The 24,076-nt window shown below is 38.5% G+C and overlaps 2 long non-coding RNA genes across 3 annotated transcripts in view; one reads left to right on the top strand and one right to left on the bottom strand.

Annotated features, from left to right (window-relative positions):
• LOC137503090 (uncharacterized) overlaps window positions 1–13,106 on the top strand; it is a 32,663-nt gene extending 19,557 nt beyond the window's left edge. The window contains exon 3 of the long non-coding RNA XR_011019040.1: window positions 11,954–13,106. This is a non-coding gene — a long non-coding RNA (uncharacterized lncRNA). The remainder of the gene's footprint in view (window positions 1–11,953) is intronic.
• LOC136885878 (uncharacterized) overlaps window positions 1–24,076 on the bottom strand; it is a 77,282-nt gene that overhangs the window by 16,726 nt on the left and 36,480 nt on the right. The window contains exons 5-6 of one of the 2 annotated variants that reach the window (XR_010861629.2): window positions 23,160–23,232; window positions 13,163–13,529 (exon numbers count right to left, since the gene is read on the bottom strand). This is a non-coding gene — a long non-coding RNA (uncharacterized lncRNA). Of the gene's footprint in view, window positions 1–13,162; window positions 13,530–23,159; window positions 23,233–24,076 lie in introns of those variants that run through there. The other variant, XR_010861630.2, reaches the window with a different exon arrangement.

Here is a 24,076-nt window from a genome sequence, read left to right as displayed (position 1 = left end):
GACACAGATGAATACACCCACAGTATCTCCTGCCTGTCGTAAGGGGCGACCAAGGGATGGTTGTGTAAGAACCATGAAACTATTTGTGAACAGTACCATCACGTGGGGAACACCATGGATCACCTTTACTTGCGAGTAGTACCACTATGAGCGACACTGTGGGTCTGCATTGCCTGTGATTAGTACCCCACTATGTGAGGAACACCATGGGAATACTGGTCCCCGTGATTAGTACATCAGTGTGAGAAACACCAGGTCTGCATTACCTGTGTGACTTAAGATAGTTGTGAGTAGTAGCATAATGTGTGGAACACCACGAGTCTACGCTAGTTTTGATTAGTATCAGAACTTGACAAATACCATGGTTCTACTTGTGAAAAGTAGCATTATGAGTGGCCATTGACCTGGATTTTGGACCCCTTTAGACATCAAGCATCATTGCTTCAAGAATGTGCTTTAGAAGCAGTCTCTTGGTCAGGTTGGATCCACTAATTGTCTTAAATTCATATTCATCCATTTTGGATTTGTAAAATTGTCATTAGTTTGTCTCATTAGCTGCTGATGACCTAGATGTTAATCCCTTTTAAACAAGCATTATCCTGCAGGGAAAAAAAATGCTTTACTTATATCCACTAATTTGTTAAGAAAGAAGTCATACTTTAGTGTCGACTCAGTTAAGTGTAACTTAAGTTACATCGTGACTACATAATGCCAACATGCAGGATTACCTATAAGATGTCGTATCGACAAGTCGGGTTCCTAAACTGTATGGTTAGCCACGCTGAATTGAACCCAACAGTTAGGGAATTACTGTAATACACTACCTTCACTATTAACAGCGGAGAAATAGTAAAGTTGTACCCTTAGTGTATGTGCTTACATGGAAGGGAATATGCACAACCTAACACGGTCTCTCATATAAACCTAGACTCTATGCACGGTGTTCCTGCTCTGCGCTACGGCAGCTGCAGTATGGAAGGTGCGTGCATAGTTCTTGACCATGTAAGGAGTGCACATGTTTGACCTAGCATCAATAGCCGGTCTGAATCTCGGCTGTTAACATAGTTATATTTTTGTATGTATGTTATTTTAAGTAGACTCAACGGGTACGTGATGCATTTGTTCAGCAATTTCCTGGTGAAGTGCCACCATCATGAGCACAGCTTCATGTAATTGTAAATAAACTTGAAACTACTGGCTCACTGCTCAATAAAAACATGCATGTACACGAACAGTTTTAACAGATAGCATTGGTGTAGATCTTGAACAGTCACCGAATAAATCGCTCACGAAATTAGCACAAATAGGGGTTTCTTCTGTACACTGAGCTACAAAGCTGTTACACATCAAACTGTCAGATTTATACAGGCCTATTGTTTAAAACTTGCTGATCCAGCCACAAGTGAAATATTGGTTGGTATCTTCCTTCATTGAATGATCGCTTATTCGACCCACAGCTTCGGTTCTTTTTGGATGGTGCGTGGTTTCATCTTAATGGTCGTGTGAAGTCATAACTCTTGCTATTGGTGTGCAGAAAATCTTAATGGTGTTTATGAAGTCCCTCATTATGAAGGATGACACTTCCAGCATATTTTATAAGGTAAGATTTCATATAAGATGGTGTACACTCTTAAAGCAGGGCGTCTGCACGTGACATAAGTTGGGCTGAGGCAGCTGCTGTAGGGCAGAGTACAAACACTGTGCGCTCGGTCTGTATTTGAGACCCTGTATGTTGAAAATTCAAAGTTTGAACCAATACATCTACATATCTACATGCGTTTCTTCATATTCATGGGGCCTGCTAGGAACATGTCAATTTCAATTCATCCTTCCTTGTTTCCTCTTCCATTCTTTCCAGTATTGCTTCATCATTGCACTTTGCTTTATTCTTCTCTCCTCAGACCATTTGGACTTGGTTTCTGTTTCATTCTTCCTTAGAATCCCTCCATTCTTAATCTAATTTTTTTTAAATATCTGCTTCCATAGATTTCTTTTCTATTTCTGTCTAAAATTTCTTGCCCTCTTGAATCCCAATCTGAATATTTGTATTCAGTCCATTTCTATACCATTCCATACATACATATTCATTATAGACTCTTACGCCTTTCAGCATTTGGTCTGCAAGCCTCTTTGGATTTACTATAGTTCAGTTATGAGTTTCGACTTGAACGTTTGAGCGCTGCCTTTTGGCGGAGCGTAAGTGGATTAACAGCCAATGGCTCCAATAGAGCACGTTAGATTCCAGTTTCGCTTAGCAGTGTTGTCTGTTTACTGTAACCAGATGCTATCGGCTGTATGTTGTATTGTGCTCAGTTCTTTTGGCGGTCTTTCTGTATCTGTGGTAGGTTGTTCGTTTAAATTTATTAACTTGACACTATGAAATATGTTTAGTATTTTTTAATATTAGGCCTTTAGTGTGTTACATTGTAGTGAAGTCTGTAACAAGGTACAATAGTGAACTACTTTATATAGTAGCTTAGTTTAATATTTCGTTCTGTAGTTATATAGTAGGTTAATTTTAGGCCCGTATGTGAATTTCATGTTCTATCATGTCAATGCCTACGTCTTAAGGATGAAGCTCCCGAGAGAAGAAAGCCCTTCGGATGCAGTACTCCACTAAGGCCCGGGAAATTGTTTGCAGTGTTAGGGAGTATTTCGAGAAGGAAAAAGATAATGGTGTGCCTCGCTTGCCTGTTGCGAAAAGCAGTTCAGAGAACAGCTGATGCAACCAAAATTAACAGGAGCACAGTTATAAGCATAGGGAAGGAGAAGTACTCTGCCAAGTACCAGGCAGCAGGGCCGTCCAAACTTGAAACTCCAGGGAAGAGGAGGAATAAGCGTAAGTCTGTAACTGAATTACTCTTTTCAACAAGATGCGATTCATCAGCATATTTCCGCATAACCATAGGACAGAATATCCTACTCTTGAGAAATTGTCATTCTCTTGAAAACGAACTTTTCAGTGGGAGCAAATCATCTTTTAGAAAAGTAGTTAAAAATCTGGGTTTTAGGTACAAGAAGGTTAACGGACAGAGTGCTGATGGAGAGAAGTGATATTGTGCTGTGGCGGTGCAGACTTCTGAGAGATTATTGACGAGAATTTTGATTCTATTTTATGGTTGGACGAAACTTGGGTTAATGCCTCTCATTCCCAGAGCAAAGGCTGGACAGATGATTCAGTAGAAGACACTATGCCAATACCTGTTGGAAAGAGGGGCAGAGTTATTCACGCCAGTACTTTGCAAGGTTTTGTGCCATATTGCTTGTATGTGTTCCGATTTAAGAAAACCGGAGATTACCTCGAGGAAATGAATAGTGGCACATTCCAGAAATGGTTTGAGGAAAGCCTACTGAGCAGCTTGCTTGAAAAGAGCGTTATAATCATAGACAATGCCCCTACCAATCCATTCTTGACAAAGCACCAACAGTGGTGGCTAGAATGAGTTAAGTGGTTGAAGGAACACAATATTTTGGTTTGCGATGACATGAGGAAGGGGGATCTCGTGCATCTTGTGAAACAAAACAAGCCCCAGTGCTCAGTTTGTGGTGGATGAAATGGCCAAGAGGTATGGTCATAAAGTGCTTTGCCGTCCACCATACCATTGCCATTTTAATGCCATAGAACTGATTTGGACGAAAGCTGAGAATAAGACTCTTCATAGTTTCGGAAATTGAAAGACTCGTTTTCGAAGCCGTGGACTGTATAAGTGTGGAGCACTGGAGCAACTTTTTGACACACACGAAATCAGATGATATAAAGCTTGGAGGAAAGAAAGTCTCAATTATGTTGAAGACTGTATCTCATTAGGGTCCAGTGAGAGTGAAACCTCAACAGACGATGACAGTGATGATAGTGACTCTGAAATGAGTGGTGTGTTCCCTTCGTAGGATTATTTCCTTCCATAGAGGAAATTGAATCTAACAGTAACGCGAGCTCTTCTACATGGCGAGTAGAAATTTTATTTTATTTTTCCCACGTTTTATCTGTTCGAGCATTGACGTATTTTTATCTTGTTGCCTTATCCTAAATGTGTTATGTATTGTTCATCTTAGGTGAATGTTGCTACAAACGATAATTATGAACATATTCCAGTATATACATTTCTGTTCGTATTGTGTATCGTAAATCAGCTGTTTGTATTTGTAGCAGTTTGGCATCAGTCTGACTTCCGGTTAAAGCAACACTCCGGAGATAGATATTTTTACCTAATTCATGGATTTTCACGAAAGTTTATGGGAATGTCACCTACATCAAAGTAGAGATATCACGAAAATTTCGTTCATATACAATTAAGTTTTTCCAAAAAGTTTTGAAATTTTTACTCCATTTTTTCATGAAATTTGTGTCAGTGTAAATTTGTAATTAGGTAGATAGTACTTCTTTTAAAAGCACTACGTATTGATTTTTCTGTACATAATTTATATCAGGACATATATCGTACTTACATTCTAAAATTTTGGACTTAGAATTTTTTCTAGTAGAGATTTTTGCTTCAAAAATTCCATACGCAGGTTTCTTAATATAGGTTTGATACATATACCATACAAATTTTGTTACACTTAACTGAAAATTATGGGGGTAAAATGGAATTTAAGTGTAAAAATTACAATTGGCAGAAAAATGAAAGCAAAGTTCAAGTGACGTTTTCTTCTTGATTCATTACCTAAAAAGTTGCCAGAACCGTATGTTTTCCCTTCCTTTCTTAGCAGCTTCTGTATGAATACTGGTAACTCTGGAGGCTTGTCTCTTCTTCTCCTCCAAAGAATGGAAATGATTCACCTGCATTTTGTTTTTCACAGTGCAACCTTTCCTGAGTCAAAGTTATGGGGATTGTAGTTCCTGTCATGTCATGATTATTGGGTATAGGTGCAGGACTTGAAGTTGATGTGACACTTTCCTGATGAGGACAATCTGATTCCAATAACATTTCATCGACCTTTTGTCCCTGATTTCTTCAATGGAGACTCGTATTCAGTAAAAGCTGATCCCCATCTCTTTCCTATCAAAAGTTTAGCAATTTGTTGCTTAGCTAAGGCTGATTTAGGTTTATGCATATTGTTTATTCCCTTCAGTACAAGCTGTCAATTATTGCAGCACGCTGTCTTTCAATAACAGTATCTTGATATGAAACTACAGGATGTTACTTGTGTGTACTTGTGTACTTCACAAAACTAACGGACTGGCTACCACCACAGGACCCACAAAAAGATTAAACATACAAGAATAACAAAACTTAATAGTTGTCAGCACTATTGTAGTACCATCAGGAATACAAGCATAAAATGTTGCTCAGGGACAGAGTACTGAAATATTAGTCTGTAATAGGCTTTATAAATTCATTCAGAAATATGGTAGATCTTACAGCTTGAGTATATAAATATATTGAAGGGGGTTTTTTGGCCCATCCCATGGGTGCATAATTGCAAAGAACAGGCATATTTCATTGAATGGAAACATGACAAGAGTTCAGTTCAGCAGATGCCATGCCCATTCCTGCTGTGTGCAGACTGGCAAACAAAGCATTACTACAGTGATAAATTGTTTCAATTCAATGAAATAACTTTGTGACAAAGAAGAAACTCAATGCTTTCCAATTTGTCATGAAAAAAAATTGCCAAAAGACAATATTTTTATCTCTGGAATGTTGCCTTAACTGTCAAGTCAAAACTCATAAAAATGGAACTATAAACACCACCACAATCCTATTTGTCGCTAGTTCTATGCCTCTTGTCTTTAAATCATTAGAAACTGAGTCTAACCATCGTAGTCTTGGTCTCCCTCTACTTCTCGTACTGTCCATAAAAGTCCATTATTCTTCTGGGTAGCCTATCCTCCTCACAAGACCCCACTACCAAAGCTGGTTTATGTGCACAGCTTCATCAATAGTGTTCACTCCTAACTTACCATTCATCTCCTCATTCCAAGCACCCTCCCAGCCATTGTTCCCACCTGTTTGTACCAGCCATCATTCTTGCTACTTTCAAGTCTGTTACTTCTAACTTATGAATAAGTTATTCTTATTATATTTTTATTGTTTCTATTATATTTTCTTATTACTTTTTTTAATTTCCATTGTTCTGTTTTGATTGGGCCTAAGATTTGTCTTGTTTCTTCATTTTAGTATTTAGTTTAAATAAACAGTAGTTCAAAACTACATTCACTTGCATAAAGGCCACTGAATTGTAGTGCCTTATTTTAAGATCTGTATTTGTATTAAAAGATGCTCTTTCCATCTTGTGTAACCTTTCAACAGCTTTTTCTAAAGCATTTTCTTGAATTATCGCTCCCCTCCTCCTCACCCCTCAGATATATGAATTCCTTTACTTTCTCTATCCGACCAATGTGTCTTTAAAATTTTTGGAGTACCGGCAGAGTTGGCTGTGCGGTTAGGGTTGTGCCGCTCTGTGCTTGCATCTAGGAGATAGTGGGTTCGAATCCCACTGTCGGCAACTTTGAAGATGGTTTTCTGTGGTTTCCCATTTTCACACCAGGCAAATGCTGGGGCTGTACCTTAATGCCACAGCTACTTCCTTCCCACTCGTAGGTATTTTCTATTCCATCGTCGCCATAAAACCTATCTGTGTCGGTGCAACGTAAAGCAAATAAAAAAATGTTAATGTGTTTATGTAATTAATGTTGTTTTCTTAGAGATTCTCAAACCTGTTTGGTTGGGCTATTTCTTCAAAGAGATTGATTTGTTTTTTCATCTGTCAGGCAATTCATTTCAAACACCTTTGCTCTTCTCCTCAGTGTTATTTGCAAGATTTTATGTTCTCTTAATTTTTCATTCCAAATGTGTGGTTTTTTAGTACCTAAACTTGGAAAAAATGGAATCAAAACTGAAGTAGTTTTAACATTGTCATAATTACCCTTAGTATTTTTTGCAGGAATGAATTCATATTTATCTAAGAAAGGATGAAATCTGGAATCTGTACAAAATAAATTATTGGATTATGAGTTTAGTGTTGTAAATAAGCTGGGTCAATGAACTTGAGATGTTATTGTCTGTCATTCTTAAGGGGTCAGTTACAGTATGTATGAATTCAATATTTCTGATATTATTTCACGATGCTAAAGTTCATTTGGTTCATTGCTAATATCCATTTTTGTCTTTTTTTTTTTGTACTCCTTGCATGGTAGGGCAAAAAACGTAACGATATCACTTTAACATTCTGAACTAATGGCCGTTTAAGACACAAACGTATTGTTTAGTATGACTAGAATGTTCCATATTGCCTCTATGTAAATTGTTATGAGTACAGGGTGTCTCAAACTTTTGAGTTGGATTGAAATTGGGTGATAGTGGGTCAACAACTGATTATATTGAGATAGGGAACCAATAATTGGAAATACATATTTGTTACAGACATACACTGTAATTGTTCAAAGAGATGACTGCCAGTCTCGATGCATGTATTGCAATCGCGCAGGCAGTTCTGCTGCACTCTTTCAAAGATCCTGGGTGTCTTGTACACAGGAACAGGCAGCGGGTGATAAACAGCATACACCCGTGACCACCAAACAGAGGTACTTTGGACAGCTTAGCTCATAGCATGTGTGTCATGACTACTGCATGCATGGCACTGGTACATTAACCTGTGCTGCAAGCACACCACTATCCCTGGTGTCAGTTGTCCATTAGATCAGGCAGCTTGTGATGTGTCAATGATGTGTTACTGTGTCATGACATGTAGTCAGACGGCACGTTACTTGTCGGCGACCAAGCTTGATAGCTGCAGTCGCTTAAGTGCGACCAGTGTCCAGTATTCTGGAGATAGTAGTTTCGAACCCCACTGTCGGCAGCCCTGAAGATGGTTTTCCGTGATTTCCCATTTTCTCACCAGGCAAATGCTGGGGCTGTACCTTAATGAATGCTTCGGTCGCTTCCTTTCCAGTCCTAGCCCTTTCCTGTCCCATTGCTGCCATAAGACATATCTGTGTCGGTGCAACGTAAAGCCAATAGCAAAAACTAGTTGGCGAGTAGGTAGACTTTCATTTAATGTTCGGTGCGGGAGGATGCAGTGTCCGTAAAGCAGCGTGTATGTACAGAGAATGCTTTCCCAACAGGCATCATCCTCATCGGAAGAAGTTTATCTCTGTGGATACCAACGTACAAGAGACTGGGCCACAGAGCCGGCCAAGGTTCCTGCTAGTGGCTTTACGTAGTGTTGACAAAGATAGGTCTTATGGTGACGATGGGATAGGAAAGGCCTAGCGTTTAGTGTGAAAATGGGAAACCATGGAAAACCATCTTCAGGGCTGCCGACAGTGGGATTCAAATCAACTATCTCCCGGACGAAAGCTCACAGCCAAGCGCCCCTAACCGCACGGCCAACTCGTCTGGTACCAAGGTTCCTGCCAGACACGTCTGAACACAAGACTTTGAGGAGATGGTTTTTGATTGTGTGGCTGACCACCCAGCAATAAGCACCTGTAAACTTGCCTGTGAAAAGCACGTGTTTTAGGATAGTGTGGAAAGTACTGGTGGAACAGGCATTGCACCCCATCAAAGTGTGCAAGGCCTGGGACCAACGGATTTTGAGCCCCACATTCACTTCTGTCGGTGGTACCGTGGAGCTGTAGTGCTGAACTTTGTACAGTTTGTATTATTCACGGATGAGGCCTCATTCACCCATGTCTGGAGTGAGGATAATCCCCACGCCACCCACATCGGTGGCCACCAGCAAAGATTCTGTCATCGTATGGGTGGACATTGTCCAAGATCACTTAATAGGACCTTATTTGCTGCCTTCCTGTTTGGCTGGTCCATCTTACCTGCTGTTCCTGCAAGATGTGCTGCCACAGTTCCTGGACTGTATGTACCCCTTGTAGTCCACGAAAGGATGTGGTTTCAACACGATGTTGCACCAGCCCGCTTGTGTTAATGTCTGCGAACACCTGAACAACAGGTACCCTTACTGTTGGATTTGAAGGGGAGGTAATGTTTCACAGCCAGTGTAATTGCCAGATCTCACATCTGGACTTTTCCCCCCGGGGGTTATGTCAAGATGTTGGTGTATGAAACCCATATAGAAATGGGTCCAAGCTGCCTGTCTCCTGGTATGACAGACACCAGGGATCTTTGAGAGAGTATGGCATAAGTTCATATGCTTTTGCCATGCATGCATTGAGGCTGGTGGTTGTCACTTTGAACAATTACTATGAGTTATATTGTTACGCAGTGTATGTCCATAACACAAATGTGAATTTCTAATCATTAGTTCCCTATCTCAATATGTTGTGGACCCACTATCACCTGTTTCAATTTGACCCAAAAGGCACCCTGTGTACTGGATGTTCACAATTAAACTGACACTAGCTGGGCTGAGTGGCTCAGACTGTTGAGGTGCTGGTCTTCTGATCCCCAATGTGGCAGGTTTGATTCTGGCTCAATCTGGTGGTATTTGAAGGTGCTCAAATAAATCAAGTTTCGTCGATAGATTAACTGGATTTAAAGATAAAAATTTCATTGTTCTGTATTGAAAAGTATCACAATTAAATTGAAATAATAAATATGGTAGTTCAACCTATTCAATACATTACATTCTTATTTAATTAAAAGTGGAAATGGTACCGGTTTCGACCCTAGTCTGGGTCATCAGCCAATTATAACTCGAAAAACAATGCATAAGTAAGAAAGAAGTTGACGGTCAAGTCCACACAATATCAGTTGAAGAGGTGATATAAAAATGACGGGGGTAGGCTCTGTAAAATTCAGACGAAGTGGAATGTAAGTTACTTATAAGAAGTAATGCGTAATCTTCCAAGCATCAGCACGGCACACGCAATGTTTGGCACTCTCATAATGTTCATGAAAAGCAGAGAACAGTTAAATGAGTCAGACTGCATACACCGTCAGGCACAAAGTCGCAACAAAATCCACGTAAAAGAACTCTTGCGGGACTAAATTCTGGCGCCTCAGTGTCTCTGAAAACTCTAAAAGTAGTTAAACGGGATGTAAAGCAAATATTATCAATCTGACCAGAGCGGTGCAGCATGGTATGTAATGATTGTAGGGTTCTGAAATTTTGAAGATATTAAGCACCACAAAAGTTACTAGTTTCATGTCTTGCCACCAGGTGCAAAATATGGTAGTATGAGTGGTAGGGTTGCAGAAAAAATCAAACAAATGAAAACTGTGATTCTGGCTTGTTTGTTAGGATTTATGGTGACAAACACAGTTCGATATGGCCACCCAACTCTGCAACATCCTGCATCCGTAACTGCATGGTCGACAATTGCCTGCAGCTTATCCGGTGAAATCAGTGACATGCCATCGTATGCTAGCCTTTAGACCAGGCAGAGACAAGATATATCCCCAATATCCCTACAACCAGAAGTTGCGTGGATTTAGGTTGGGAAATTTAAGATTGTGCATCTGGAAAATGGCCAGAGATGATGCAGTCCTTTACTGAAGGTCTGTTGCAGCAAATCTTTTACCTGGTGAGTGACATGGTGTTGTCCCATCTTGCTTCTAAATAGTGGTGTGATCAGTTCTTGCAAAACTGGAATTGTGTGTTGCTCAAAGAGGTTCCTGAAAGGTGTACCTAACAGGTGTATGAGGAGTCATCTCTCCAAACATAAATGGACCAAGAATGAATGACCTTGTAAAATTACACCAGTCATCTAAGCTGAATGCAATGGTTGTTCCTACAACCAAGGAATTGACAATTGAATTCCACCAGAAGAAAAATCTGTCAAAAGTTATGAAAAATTGTGGATGTTCTGACTGCTTGCAGTGCCATATTTTTGCCTGGTGCAAGACAGAACTAATTATTTTTGTGGCATAATTTGAGAGCAAATTGCTTAGGTAGCATATCTATGAAATTTCAGATTCTTACGATCCTTACAGCCTGTGCTGTGTTGTGCTGTATACAGTTAAATTCTAGACATCTGATACTGTTATACAGGAAAATCTGTCAACGCCACTGTTAGTAAAACCAGCATGGGCTACATGCTACTATTTTGCCACCTTTAGTGTTAGCAGTTGCATGTTTGCCATTCAACTAATAGACAGGATAAAAGTTTTCTCAAATTATATAACCCTGTTCAACATCTAGGAAAAATAAACTCACGGTTTGGAGAATGTGTGCAAACATTTATTAGGCTTAATAATGTTTCCCCAGTTTCAGGAATTGGGTGATTGGAGTAATTTACTCTAATAGGTCTTCTGTGCCTCATGCTGGGGACCTTGGTTGGTTGATAGCAGAGGCTATCAACAGGCATATCCCTGTAAAGCAATCAATATTATGAATGAAAATTCTGTTGATAGATCCTGTGACATGTGCCACTTGATTATGGTTGGGTACACAAGAGTTGGAGTCTGACCTCTATTGCCACTGGTGAGAAAAAGTTGACTAACCCTGCTCAAATGGCCTGTTGCTATGACAGTGATAGCAGTGATGCCATGTGGGTTGGCTTGTTCTCAGCCTCTTTTGTGATATTATTTGGAGTGGTACTATGTTAGTTGCTGGTTTACAGTATGTGTTTGTGTATGTTTCCTGAATATTATTTGTTAAGTTTATTTTTTGTAAGTTAATCAATGGTTAGTTGTACAGTTCTAGTCTCTATTTAACATGTGCATTTGTTGATGTTGTCAGTTTAGTGATTGTGGAAATCACATTTATTTGCAATGATGTGTTCTGTCTTAAATGCTGGAATTATTAGCACAAGCTTAGGAATTGGTCAAAGTTTATTGAATTGCATAATGCCTAAATATTTTAAGCATTCATTCTGTATGAAAGGGTGATATGCTGCAGGTGGAGGTAACTATGACAATGCAGCATACTTTGTAGTTACTGCTTTTGTCACTCAAATGTCGGACTCCAACTTTCTTGGGCCCAACTATAAATGAACTTTGACAATTTCTCATTGGTGTGATTGTGTGTATTCTGAAACTAGAATGTTACTTTGCGATTAAGTGATTAATTTTCAAATGTACTTCCTTTGCAGTTGCTGAGAGCTGTATTTTCCTGTATTGCATGGATGAGGACATGGAGATTTGCTGTGACAGAAATTATCCAGCAACAAAGATGAGAAAATAGTGACTTAATTTTTCATTCATGAAAATAAGTACAGTGTTGCAAGAAAGTTTAGGGACACATTGTGTTCTTATTACTGTGATATAACAATGCATTTTAATTGTTAATGTTGGGGAAATAGTGGTCTTTCTTGGCCAAAAGTAGGCTTTTTGATTATTTTGACTGTTATTACTTGCAGTAAATATTTTGAAAATTAAATGTGAAAATAAGAGGAACTGGGGTGCAGTTTTTATTGCTGGATTGTTTGTAATTATATTTTAAATTGATAAGGATGTGTCTTCAAAAACTTTGCAAATGGCTGAACATTTTCAGTTATTTTTCTAGACAAGGGTGGAGGAAATTGTGGAATAAGTTGTCTGATATAACTTCCAAGGGGCTCATAATCAGACTTAGTTCTTTTCTGTAGTGTCAGTATCTTGAGATGATGGTAATAACTTTTTTAAATGAACGTATAAGTTTTGTACACAGCCTTGAACTTACAATTATAAATTCAGCCTGATTATTTTGAAAATCAGACAAGTGCTTAGAGAAAATATGATAATAATTAAACATGCTTCATTTGCCATTGTATTTTTGTGAAGTACTTGTCTGGATTTCAAAATAATCATGGTACTGAATTTGTAATATTTGAAGGTTTATGGCTATGTATAATTCCATGTAAGAAAAATCAGTGCCATTACTGAAAGTGGAAAGAGTCCCCTGGTTCAAGTGTTAATTGAGTTGAACAATTTAGCTGATTAACTTCATTTTTTAGCATCCCAGTACATTAAACTGTTAGTGTCTGCAAATAGGGCATTTGTTTATGGTTTTGCTATTGTCAGGTGTTCAGTTATTGTGACCTGTTTGTAATAGAAAGCTGGCAATTGTTTCCTTCCTAAACTTGCTACTGTAATTGTTGGTTTTCTTATTTAAAGAACAATTTTTGTTTGGAAATTTTCACAAAAAGTAAACTAAATGTTCAGGAAACTTAACATGTGATAAAACCAAGAGGTGAGGGTCTTCTGCAGTCTTGATCATTGTATTACTTATTGTAACATGGAGAAAATTATGTAATAAAGGATAGAAAGGACAAAAGACTTGTTTGTTTATATATATATATATATGCTCCTTATATTCTCCTTTTCATGTAATAGAGTTGTAATTGATCTGTATTGCACAAAGAACAGCTTTAGTGCCTATACTGAAATGAACAAAAAAAAGATTTTAACATTTCAGGTTCGGCATAAACCAAAATTATGAAAGTTTGGACTTAGTTTTTTTTTCCTTCATTTATTTTTCACAATTGCATCAAAAATAGAATTATAAAAATGCTTTTTGAACTTAGCTTATTCTACTAAATTTATGAAAAATAACAAAAAAAACACTGAAAGTTTACTGAAAAATCTGCATTTTGAGCAGAAAAACAGCTTAAAAATATATCCTAAGTCCAACACCTCTTTTCAAGTGTCCAGGTTCAGCGTCGAAACTTTGATGAATCACAGACTTTCCTGTTCAAGAAAATTATTTTTTTGAAAATACAATTTTAGTAAGTACATGTAAGACAGTACTGCTATTGCACAAGGAGAGAGCATTTTTACTCCCCCACATGTGCAATAGCAGTACTCCAAACATATCAAAGCACCTGCAAAAACCACCATTTGAAGTTTGAGACTTCTTTGAGGCAACTCTCAGTATTAAACTTAGGATTTTGTTATCTCTACTGGAAACATTTCACACAGGGGTTTCCGCAGGTGCAACGATAAGCTGTTGTCGTTATCAAAACGTTACACACAGTAGTAGTGCCAACAATTGGAAGTATGTAAATATAATTGTCTACTATGAAAATCCACAGCCTGTTTCCAGTCATTAGACAGTCAGAAATGCAATGAATTAAGCCCTCCTCTACCAGCGAGGGTAGGAAATATGCGGGGTGCCAAAGCACTCATCTGGGGCAATGATTATTTTAATGACTGGTAGATGAAATGATATTGAAGATTGTTGCTGGAATGAAAGAGACAAGGAAAGCCAGAGTACCTGGACAGAAACTTCTCCCGCCTCTGCTTTGTCCAGCATAAATCCCACATGGAGTGACCACGTTTTGAACCACTGAACCCAGTGGCGAGAGGCTGGCGCGCTGCCTACTAGTGAAGAACTAATCCTGCGGAATATTTATCAACCACCGTAATTTTACTGCAGTCTAAAATGGCACCATTATTTCTTTGATTTTGCTGGCACGAGATATTGAGAGGGCATGTGTTTACCATCCCTTCAACTACTATCAGTTGTAAAAGACTTATTTTCTCCTTACAGGAGACCTTCAGTGACACAAAGATGGGAAAGGGCTAGGCTTGGGAAGGTATAGCCCCAGCATTTGCCTGGTGTGAAAATGGGATGATTGGAAACAATTTCCAGGGCTGCCCTGAACCCACCATCTACCAAATGCAAGCTCATAGCTATGCAGTCCTCTTGTACTCTTAAATGCCAGGACTGCACTATTCCCGTCAACGTTCCTAGGACACTAACAATTTATTTCGTGTTCGTAAATGTAAAGATTTTATAATTTCTCCACATAGCCTGCCTGGTGGCCATTATCATTAAGACGTCCAGTCTATGTGCTCTGATACCGCAGTTAGCCAGTTCAAGCCCCACTGGTCAAAAAAATTCACCATCAGAATGTGGGCCGGCAGGGTGGGAGAGGTGGTGGTATACAATTTCTAATCACTGGATTATGTTTACGTGCCAATAGCCTGGATTAAATTGTAAACCTCTCTGCAGTGCTCATATGGAGCGAGGGCATATGATACTGTTGATGGTGATTTGGCTGTCGGATGGAGATACTGAGCCTTATGCAGTGCTATTTGATAGAAGTAGGCTATGCGCCAGCACCGGGTTCACTCCTCTCACTTTCTACTATCACATTATTCGTTTAATCTCATTAGCTCTTCTGATGAAGCTGACGTCAGAAAGAGCATCCGGTTATAAAAACTCTCTTCATACCCTACCCCGTAAAGCAATGGGACAAGGGTTGGACATATACTATAACTGAACCAAAATTGGGAAGTTGTTAAGCTCATTAACTTTAGATTCAGATTTAACAGCGGTTGGGCACTTCCAAGAGTTGGCAATACTAGATTTAAAAAAAAAAACATTTGACAAGTATGGACAACTTTCTGATCACTTATGTGCACAACAAATTGGTAAACCCTTGTATTATATTTACAATATCAATCATCACTGATCAGCAATTGGGGTTGTCACCCAAGTGGCAGTTTCCCTATCTGTTTTCGTTTTTTTACTTTTATTTAAAGAAAAGTCTAGGTAAAAAATTTGGAAAGTTATTCAACATATTCCAATCTTTAATGCCTCTCGCTACCCTAACCTTCCCGTGGGTGAGGAGCGGTTGAATAACACCCACGATATCCTCTGCTTGTCATAAGAGGCAACTAAAAGGCCCCCCTGGGGTTCTCAACTAGGGAGTGTGGGTTGGCACCCTGGGGCGCTGAGCTGAATCCTGGCATTGCTTCCACTTGTGCCAGGCTCCTCAATTTTATCTATCCTATCCGACCTCCCTTGGTCAGCTCTTGTTCTTTACCAACACTGACAGTATTAGGTGTTGAGACCTAGGGAGTCTTTCATTGTGATGCCCTTCATTGCCCTTGTCTTTCTTTGGCCTTAGTGGCGAGTCTCTTTGCTACCATACTCAATAAATATATATAATATATATGTGATTTTTTTTTTTTCAGTACAACCATGCAAAAATTAAACAGAAAATATGACATGCTCTACTAATAATTTTGAGATAGGAAACGTAGAGTCTAAGAAACTAGCTTAAACATGTTTTAGAGGTTACTGGCATTAATTAGTTAATTTATTTACATCTAGTTTTTACAGTACCATATCATTGACAAACCTGAGTTAATGTATAATTTTGCACCTCACAACAAAATGATGGCCCCAAATTCAATGCAAGCACGATATTCATGTACAAGATACCCGCGCACCCTTTCAAATCGCAGGCGACTACAATCCTGGCAATGAATTCCAAGGTTTTTTTTTTTGTTGCAAGTTGACACAAATAGGTCTTATGACAACAATGGGATATGAAAGGGCCCTAATTAACGTGCAGTCCCAGCAGTTGTCTAGTATAAAAATGGAAAACCATCAGTGGGGTTCGAACCCACTATCTCCCAAATGCAAGCTCACAGCTGCACACCCATAACCAGACAGCCAACTCGCTTGGTCACTCTGAATGTACGAGCTTCAAAAGAAGCACAGTAGGTGCCCTAATTGTGTCTGTCAACTGAGTTTTCATATAGATTTATTTATTATGATCAGTCAATGCAATCATTAACTCAATAGATTTAATTCTAAAACATGGTACCTTTACAAGCCAACAGCACAGTTAAGCGAGTGATAAGCATTTTTACTTAATGTTACTATACTGTTTTTGTGAACACCCAATTTTCTAACTGACCAACCATACTGGAAATCAATGAAAATAATATAAAACTGAATTTAAATAAATATATGTAAAATGTCGCTGTAAATAATCCAGAAAATAGCGACAGATATATCTCCTTATGCTATCTTCTTAAACCTTAGGTTTCCTATCTCAAAATGTTCAGCAGAGCATCCTCTATTTCCTGTTTAATTTTTGCAAGCATTTACTGAAATGCTCAGTAAAATCTGAGTGAACAACACTTTTCAACACAGATGCACAAACTGCATTTTCTTCCATCCTGACACATTCTGCAGACTGTTGTGATTGGATTCAACATCACCCAGTCGCTTTGACAGTTTTGCAATTTAAAAAAAATGTATCTCCATTTCCGAGATACTAATATTACTGTATATGGGCACAAGGTGGACTACACAGTAACAAGTTACACCTGAAGATCAAAACCAGCGACATTGTTGGCCACGATAAGTTTACACCTACGCGTAAACTGAATTGTGTCGACCACTTCAAAACCAAAAAGAAATCAATCAATGATCTCCATTTAGGGCTGTCGCCCAGACGACAGGTTTCCTATCAACTGTTTACCTAGCCTTTTCATTTAAGATTTTCCTTGATAAAATACTCCCATCCTGTAAATAAATATTTGCCCCAATTCGTCCACTTGAATTCCAACTTAATATTCATATTATCTTCCCTACTTTTTAAAAGCTCTGCTCAGGGCTTTTATATAATAATAACCTCAATCCTTGAGATAAGATCAAGGCAATATCCTCTGTAAAATAATACAAATATCTCCAGTTTAAGAACACGGTTAAAATTCAACATCTAAATACTGCTTCAAGAAGATTGTCCATACTTGCTACAAAATAATAAAATTCTCTCGAATACCTTCGTTATAACGTTGGAACATGAGGAAATATTAGACATACCATTATAACGAACAAATAAATCAAGAGAACTTGAAGGGCTGGAAGGAAGAAAAACTGAAAGAAAGTCTGAAACTGGTTAGCATAAAGCACAGAAAGAGATTTCTCAAGTTATTCTTCCAACCACGTTTTAGAACATTATTCTGTTTCCAAATCAAATTTTCTTAAAACTCACTTTCTTATTTGGCAGGGCTACCAACAAAAAAGAGGGGGAAATGAAAAATCAATGCTTTACACATTACTTTTAGATAAGTTTCTTCTTTAGTACAAGGAATTAAACTTGTCTGTCTATAATCTAGAGGTAGCCCGTTTCGTTTCAAATTATGATTTGGACAGACCTGTGATTTCCTAAAACAGTGCTTTCATTATTGTTTGTTAAGTGATCAAGTGATGATAATAAGATTGTTCAACATGACACTGATCATATCAAGTTATACTGCATCATTGTATGAGAAAAATAACATCATTTAGCTTCCCAGAACTGGTGTGTATATCAATCACTTCAAAATATTCCTACGGAAAGTTATTTGCCACTTATATCTTCAGTTAATTCATCTAAACATTTTATGTTATGGTACTTGAAATCATCGCTCTTCTTTATTTTTCTTAATCCTTCTTTCTACAAGCTTTTTTAAAGCACAGTCATTTTGTCTCTTTTTAGATATCCTATCACACACATCGTTCAGCAGCTTGATCGATACGGCTTATGTTTCCACTCAACTACTAGGACATTCCTTTAAGACTTAACCTTTCCTCGGTTCAGTATGAATTTGGACTAAAATAGAAGACTACAGCTACATCCAGAAGCCTTGTACAATCATATAGTGTAAACCCAACACACAAATCTTACGTGCCTCGGCACATTTTATACTTTTATACGTTCAACAACAGTCTAAATGTTCAGTGGACTATTTTAATACATTGTGCAAGTTCGAAATAGTTCAATATATGGTCAAGAGATATCACATGGAGACCGAAAACGATGTCGTGAATAAAACTGAGATTTCTCGGGGCCCGTCACCCATGTGTTAAGTTAAAGTTGGTTGTCACTTTATTTTAATTAGACATCAAGATTTTAAGTCAACATATATCTCTTGCTCACTGTGTTCTTCCTTACAGGACTTCCACAGACCCATTTGACTTCTTTAAGCAGACAGTTCATTGTTATGTGTTTAGATAGCTATGTTTCATTCCCTGTTGTGTTTTTCTAAAATTTTATTTTGATTTACTGAAGACGACCATTACACTGATTGAAACTAGTCTAAAAACCTTTGAATGAGTTAATGGTAATTAATGTATAGAATGGAATGGCGTATGGCTTTTAGTGCCGGGAGTGTCCGAGAACATGTTCGGCTCGCCAAGTGCAGGTCTTTTGATTTGACACCCGTAGGCGACCTGCGCGTCGTGATGAGGATGAAATGATGATGAAGACAACACATACACCCAGCCCCCGTGCCAGCAAAATGAACCAATGATGGTTAAAATTCCCGATACAGCCGAGAATCGAACCCGGGACCCCTGTGACCAAAGGCCAGCACGCTAACCATTTAGCCATGGAGCTGTACATTAATGTATTGATTAGGTGGGATAAAAACTTTTATTTTTGTAAATACAGTAGAAACTGAATCTGTTCACCGATTGCAACAGTGCTTAATGACGCTGGGTATACTGTTCATGTGGAACTCCATGGTCTATCTGATGAAAGAAGTACACAGTGTACAGACATCATTGCATACAGAAACATTGATGGATCTCCATCTATTATCAATCCAACAATCATATTCGAATCTCACGCCAACCGACCTATGGAACTGCACTAACAACATTAAGACGGCAGATTTTGATGCCATTTTCTTAGATCTGACTGCAGCATATGATACAGTGTGGAGAGATGGACTGCTGTATAAACTACTTCAGGTTATACCTTTTAAGACGACAGTACACCTCATTGGAAACATGCTCAGCAATAGACTCTTCCAAGTTGTTTTAGGAACCAAAATTAGCAAACTGAGAAATTTAAACAACAGCCTTCCACAAGGATCGGTACTGGCTCCCCTCATCTTTAACCTCTTACATATCTGATGTGCCTGAAATTGTATCTAAGAAATTCTGCTACGCCGATGACATAGCGTTGGGCATAAGTCATAGCAGCATTAAATAAAATGGAGCAAGTACTCACGAAAGACCTAGCCATCCTTGGGAAATACTTTAAGAAGTGGACACTTCAACCAAGCGCAAGCAAAACTGAAGTGTCTTGCTTCAACTTAAATAACAAAATGTCCCAAAGTACTCTTCAAATACCTTTCGAAGGAAGAGTTTTCAGACATAACAGGTTTCCGAAGTATCTGGGTGTAGTGCTTTACCGGACACTCTCCTTTAAGCAGCACCTTTCAAATACCCTTGAGGTGTTCTGCACTCAATATTGTTGTCCAGTATGGCTCAACAGTAGTCATGTGAAACTTGTGGACACCCAGCTGAACAACACAATGAGAATGATCTCAGGTTTAATAAGATCCACACCTTCCTACTGGCTTCCTGTGCTCAGTAATATCATGCCACCTTCCCTTCGCAGGACACAAGCACTTATAAGGGAATATAATAAAATTTTAGGGAGCTTCATGACGACATTCCTGCCGTTCACATGAATCAGCTTAAATTAAGATCTCAACCGACCCGGTGTGCCCAGATGCTATCTGCAAGCGGTTTCTGCCCCACTGCACAGTGGAAGATTGGACATCAAAAACTGACCCTCAGCACTGGCCACTATTCAGCATCATGAAAGATTTTAGTTGCTCAGGGGCTGAACTTTCAAGAAAAACATGGAGAACACTGAATAGGATCCGTTCTGGGCATGGAGTCTGTGCCTACTCCCTGTTCAAGTGGGGAAAGATTACATCCTCCCAGTGTGATTGTGGTGCCCCTGATCAGAGAATCCAGCATATTGTGCATGAGTGTAACTTACGAGCCTATCGTGGGAACTGGACAGACTTCCGCTGTGTTTTGCCAGCTTCACTTGCATGGATAGATGCTTTGGATATTGGGCTGCGAATTGTCATGTGTCTTATCCACAGTAGCTTGTAATTGTGAAGTTACTTTGTAAATATGTATAAAGTTAATTTTTACCTGTATCTCATAAGCATGTTTTCCTTTCCATACGATAAATAAATAAATATTGCACTAACAGAAAAAGGGAGTGCACAATCCAATGGCCCCTCATTACTTCCTTCTTTAAAATTATCTTTTGTGAAGGTTGCATATCCCTAACCCTCCAGCGGCATTTTTCCTCTCCGAGACTTAAACAGCTCTACAAGAGGCATGCGCATAGTTCTTGACCTTGCTTGGAGCGTGCACGTGTTCGATCTAGCATCAATAGCCAGTCGGAATCTCAGCTGTTAACGTGGTGAGACAGTTATCATTGCAACATCGTATTTTCGTACGTAAAAGTTATTTCAACTACGAGTCGGCTTGACGGGTACGCGATGCATTTGTTCAGCAATTTCCTGGAAAAGTGCCACGTTCAAGAGCACAGATTCACATAAGTGTAAATAAATTTGAAACTTCTGGCTCAGTGCTCAATAAAAAAACATGCGTGTATATAAACAGTTTTAACAAAGGAAAAGCTACATGACATATGTACGTTTCTTGAACGGTCACCGAATAAATCACTCACAACAAGTAGGAGTCCATTGTTTAAAATCTGCTGATCCAGCCACAGAAGTGAGATACTGTGAGTGGTATCTTGCATCACTGATCATGGCGGAACAACAATTTAGTTGCTCTTGCAGCAATGCTATTTCGGATCACAGAATCTTTCAGTTATTAACCACAGCGGAAAGCGATGATGGAGATGATGATTTTAACGAATTGCTAAGCAATTTTGAAAGTGAGAGTGATAGAGAGAGTGCCAAAAATATTGTATGTGAGAGAGAAACATTGCCTCCTTCTAAAGGAAAGAAGAAAAACACAGTGAGTACAAAAGCTATTTTATCACTATTTTTGTGGGGGACGGATTACTTTTCTTCATTACACTTTCCCGTAACTGTGATGGGCTCTGAGAGCCAAGTAGTGTTTGATGACAACCCGAAAATCATTGATTTTTAAAAACTTTTGTGCCAGTGGAGTTGGTGCAGATAGTTGAACAAATCAGCATCACAAACCTCCAGTAGAAAACATTTAACTATCCCCACATTCTAGGTTTAGAAAGTATTTTAAAATATCAACTTATATACTTCTAAGAAGTTACATGTATTAGTTGCCTACAGATTTTAGGAAATAATATTATTTCGGCCTCTTTACTTTGTATAAAGATAATGAACACATGGGCACATAAGTGTTATTTTGTTTTCTCTCAAAATAATATTGAACATAAGTGTAGGATTTTTCCATTTGCATTTAGATTTAAAAAGAACCAACATTTATAAACATTTTAAGCTAATCACCCCACTGAGAAGTTAAAAATTGAGGCTTCTATACATTTTTTACATACAGATGAAAAAACTCGGCACTGAGGTACCAAACAGTCAACTGGTAACTCAGCACTTAAATGGTTAATGGTCGTGTGAACAGTCATAACTCTCACTCTTGGTGTGCAGAAAGTTCTCATGGTGTTAATAAAGTCCCTCATTATGAAGGATGACACTTCCAGCATCTTTCATACGGTAAGATTTCATATAAGATTGTATACACACTTAAAGCAGGGCGGCCACACGCGACGTAAGATGGGCTGAGGCGGCTGCTGTAGCGCGGAGTACAAACACCGTGCGCTCGGTCTGGGTTTATAAGAAAGACCCTAAATTATGAAGAAAGTATCCCTTTCAGCCCTTAAAGGATATATATTGCAATACTCAGGCACCACCTACACCAACAATGTCTTATTCTGTTACAAGCGACAATAGGCGATACCTCCACTACCGGATAAAAATGACAAACTTCCTGCAGCTTTAACTGTTTGTTAAAAGGAGAGATTTGTGGATGTACTTTTAAACTCCGATGTTTCATTTATATTATTATGCAGATATTACACTTTGTCCAATGAGGCGACCCATGCTTTTAGTACATCCTCAGAAATATTATCAATTCCAGCTGCTTTTCTAGTTTTTAAATTTATCTTTTTGTAAATATCTTTGTTATCATAGATAAATCTACTTCCTCTACCTGGATATTAGATATCCTTACATCCAATTATCTTTACATACTGCTGACTAATACTTCTGCTTTCTGTCCTTCGCATTACTTTCCTAGATAACATTTGAGATCATCCGAGACAATCGAGTACCTTTCTATGTCGTTCCCCACAAAGCTGATTATCTTATCAAATAATTCCGTATCAGCACCACCCTTCCCAGGTCCGTACGACCCAAAAGCATAAAGTTGTCTATTAATTTTGGAGATGAGCCTGATCTCGAATTTCATGTTTCTCATCCTTAACTTTTTCATAGCTTACAAATTCTTCTTTCACCAGCATGCATACTCCCCCTCCTACAGAATCTCTCCTGTCTTTATGATAAACTCTACAGTTCTGGGAGAAAATGTTTCGATCCAAAATAGCCTGGAAAGTTTAATGCCAATTACTTTATATTAATGAGCCAGTTTTTTACACGTCACATGTCTTCAAGATATATTTGTGACATAAATAGGCAACATTATAGCTCTCTGTAATTCCTGACCAGATATAAACATCAATAACAATCAAGCACTGTAACAAGAATCACAGGCCGTTAACAGTCACTCAGTCACAATGAACAAGTACTCACCATACTTTTAAACCATCATCAATCTGGAGGTTCCAAGTCTGTTCTGTTGGCAGATGAGAGAAGACTTGCTGACCTATAACCCAAGAAATATTAGTTAGGCCTCTCAGATATGATAAAAAATCCATATAAGTGTTTTTCACTCTATACTGCAGATTTACTTATTTTACTTGTTTCACTCTTGTTTTCAGTAGATTGTAGATAACAAATCAGTCTGTTTGTTAAACAGTCAAGACAAGCATCGTTATGAAAGCAATAACTACAGAGGGATCACCACATTGCCCTTGTAGCAAAGATATTTGAGAGAGTATTGGAAGATAGACTGAAGAGGAAGCTAGAAGGAGAAATGGAAGAAGAACAGTATGGTTTTAGGAAAGACAGATCAACATTTGACCTGATCTTTACATTAAGACATATGATGGAGAAAAGATAGAAGTTTGGAAAAGACATGGTGATGACATTTATTGACATTGAGAAATCCTGTTTAAATTTTTCACTGAAGGCCGAGGCAGTGTCTGCGGGTGTGGAGGAGGATTTCCCGTTGGCTTGACAGAAGCTTGGTGCAGTGCTGCCACAGTTCCTTTTTAGTAGTCTGTTCCCCACATTTTGTAATAACCATATTATATGTGTCTTTTCTTAAACACTTTCCTGCAACATTTTCACAGCGATGCTTGCCTTGACTATTTAACAGACAGACTGATTTGTTATCTACAATCTGCTGAAAACAAGAGTTTGAAAATAAGCTTTACATTGTTGCCAGTAATCCCCAAATGCATAACAAAGAAAAAGACATTGTAATGGATACATTTCAACAAAAATGTGAAAAGAACATGCTGTTTTATATGATATGTCATACTAAACGATTTTTTTAAAATACAGTGCTTCTATAGGATTTAGACTGGACAGTCAGATTTCGCTGT

The sequence above is a fragment of the Anabrus simplex genome, chromosome X (assembly GCF_040414725.1).
Source record: "Anabrus simplex isolate iqAnaSimp1 chromosome X, ASM4041472v1, whole genome shotgun sequence".
Classification (NCBI taxonomy): Eukaryota; Metazoa; Arthropoda; class Insecta; order Orthoptera; family Tettigoniidae; genus Anabrus; species Anabrus simplex.
Note: the sequence above shows the minus strand (reverse complement) of the source record. Positions and strands in the feature narration are given on the sequence as shown.